Consider the following 3,602-nt stretch of genomic DNA (forward strand, 5'->3'; position numbering starts at 1 on the left):
TGCCTGGTTTAACTTCCAATTTTTCATACCTTATGTCTTACTTTGGATTTCCATTGCTATGAAAAGAAACCATGACCAAGACAACTCTTACAAAGGCAAGCATTTGATTTGGAACTGTTTTACCATTACAGAAATTTGGTCCATTTTCATCATGAACATAGCAGCATTCAGGCAGAAATGGTGCTGGAGGAACTGATAGTTCTACATCATGATTCACAAGCTGCAGAAAGACCAGATTCTACACTGGACACAGCTTATATTATTGATGCTGTGGTTATTGAGTTATTTGTATAATCTAGACTCCAATCATCTGTTAGACAAATAGAAAAAAATTGTCTCATTCTGTGAACTATCCCTTAAGTTCACTAAGAGGTCACTGCCCTGCAAGGATTTTTGTGGTTCATAACATCCATTTGTCAGTTTTTTGCCTCATTTCCTGTGCTGTTGGAGTCTTGTTCCAAAAGTTCTTACCTCTTTTTCTAAGGTACCTTTCTTTCTCATTTTTGTTTTTAACTATTTAAGATTATCATGTCTCATGTTGAAGGCTATGATAATTTGCATTAGAATTTTGTACAAATGAATGATAAACACAAAGTTTGATTTTCAGTAGTTGATGGACATTAAAACCCATACCATGGGTTAAACATGATGTCTTTTCTTAAATTCATACTTTTGATAATTTGAGAGAACTCAGGTAGCTGTAGTTGTGTGGAATTATATCCCAGTATTCCATTCTATTTCATTGATGTATAAATCTATTTTTGTTGCAGTATCATGCTATGGTCCTGTGTTATACCTTGAAATAAGGTATGGATATTACACCCTCATTTTGTTCATGGTTGCCTTGGCTGTCCTTATTCTGTAATGATTCCATGTAAATTTAGAGACTTCTATAGCATGTTGTGAAGGCTGACAATGGTTTGTTATTCCATTTTTATTGAATTTGTGTATTGCGTTAGCTAGAATAACCATCTGCATAAAAATAATTTTTCTATTCCATGAGAATGAGAAATATTTGCATCATGTTCTACTTACTCTCAATTCCTTCTTCAGTATCTTGACTATAGTTGACTTTCATTTACTTCATTAGGTTCATTTCCAGTTATTTGGGAGGGTTATGTTGAATGAGATTGATTTCCTGATTATTTGCCTAAAGTATATAGGACATCTTCTGATTTAGGGCAGGGGTATAGTTTCTTGTTCCACCAACTTGGCGAAAATATTTATCTGCTTGAAGAGTTCCATGTAGAGTCTTTATAGTCTCTTTTCTAGAGAGTCATGTGTGCATGTGGACATCATCTGAATTCTCTTCATATTTGTTTCCCTTTTAGTTTTTTTGCCTTACAGTTCTAAAACTTCAATACCTACAGTTAACCGTTGCCTAGATAATGGATGCCCTTGTATTGTTTCTGATCACATTAAAACTACTTAACTCCATCAAGAGTTTATATATAAAGAAAAATGAAAATGAATCTTACTGTGTACCTAAACACAACTGATTAATAAAAACTTTTTGTTTAAAGTTAAAATATAGCATAATATATACACATATATATATATCAATGAAAATTGAGAGAATATGTACATATGAAATTATTGTAAAGGATTGCAAACTTATTCACACACAAGATTATTAACCAATCAGAACGAGGTTAATACCTACCCTCTACCCTTTATGGAAAGAACACGTTAAACTGCAAGGTCTTGGCCCTAGTAATCAACATCTAAATATCCAGTATATTCATTAGCATACCAAGAGCCAAAGAGCTTCCAACTGTGCATAGGATTGCATCTAATGTGTTAATACTCACTGGTATTAATGACTGATTGTATTGCCAACTATTTTTCCAAGCACTTGTCTGTATGCACAGATCCCACACCTTATAAAGACTGCTGCAAAGTCATGGCCTTGTCACTGAAGTTGATACAATCCAGAGGGCAGATTCAGACATTGACCTTGTGACTTGGCTCTTCAGTGAAGCAATTGAACAAATAATACCTGATATAAACATCACAGTGACACTGTTTTGTTACCTATATCCAATATCAGACCTAGGTGCACCAGCTTCTTTGAGTTTCTCATCTCTTTAACCTTTCAGTAGCTATTGTCTAACCTACAAGTATAGCATTAATAAAAGACAGAAAGAATTGCTGTGTGACTTATAGTGCACATATGCACAAAAAAAGGTATGCTTTACAAGCAAACTGGGTGTGTCTTAATGAAGTCATTGGCACAATTAAGATTTATTTGTCCAATTAAATGTATTTATCAAAATTCATAATACATACTTAATGCTTTATTATAAGGAGGGGGAAGTAACAAAACATAAGACAGTCTCATTCAAAGGATTACAAATGAAGATAACTTTTATTAGACATTGAAAATAGTTTACAATTATGAGAATTGTTACTCTCAGTTTATTCTTTTAATATTTTCTGTGAATAAAAACTAAAATTTGGAAATGCAAATGAGGAAACAGTGCATTGACTCAATTTTCATATTAAATTTGAATCCAAATACCTTCTTTTACCTCAAAACTCAGTGTCTTTAACATTCATAGAACGTGACACATTGTGGATCTCCATGTAGAGATACGTTATATATTCCTTTATTTTAGTCTCTCTGACTCAACAATAATTGAGTTGGGATGGTATTGTTGTGCTTCCAACCATGCAAAAGGAAGTCATAAATATCAAAGTATGTATTAAGAGTAGTCATCATTTTCTTCCTTGTTTAAACAACTGCACTGTAGATTGCAACAAGCCAAAGAAAATAAATTTCCTCCCAAAACTTAAAACTACCTATGAAGTGAATTAACTATGTCCTAGAATGAACTTTTTATAAGAGTCAGTAAACTTTTCACTCAAAGTTCCAAGTTCTCATTCTTGAAAACCCATTCTATATGAACCTCATGCTAGTTTTAGGGGTTACAATAAGATACATACTATTATCACAGTATGTGAACTGTACTGACCCTGAAAAGTTAACTAAGTTGCAAGGACCTGGAATGATTTCTGTCCTGGTAAAAGAGCCTTAAGTCTAAATAGATAGCTATCGGTCACCGCCAACATGAGTGCCCATTATTAGAGCTTTTTAGACCTTTTAGACCTTGCTAATAATTGTTCATAATGTTGAAGCAGTGGAGTACTGCTGATTGTTTAACCTCCCTTAAGAGCTTGTAAAGTGTTTTCTGAAACCATGGAAACTAGACTGTAGGAAGGCTTTCAGGTATTATCCAACTCGAAATAGCTAAATCCTGTGTCCTAAGTGTGAGGTGTCTTCAATGATGTCCCACAATTAACCTCAGAGAGAAAACTGAGGGGCACACCACCAGTCTATATTTATTTATTTCATATATTAGGAGTCATCTGTAATAGCCAGGCAAACACAGACACTCTTGAGGTAAAGAAATCTGAAAACATTTGCAGGAAAACAGAGCTTAAAATGAGATACTAGATCTCATTCAAGAAGACAAAGGATAATGTGTGGAAAAATTGATGAAACAAGTTAAATGTAAAATCTTTTGTGCTCTGATGCTGGGGACTTATTCTTTTATTATTATTATTATTATTATTATTATTATTATTATTATTATTATTAT

This window comes from Mus pahari, chromosome 18 (genome assembly GCF_900095145.1).
Source record: "Mus pahari chromosome 18, PAHARI_EIJ_v1.1, whole genome shotgun sequence".
Taxonomy (NCBI): domain Eukaryota; kingdom Metazoa; phylum Chordata; class Mammalia; order Rodentia; family Muridae; genus Mus; species Mus pahari.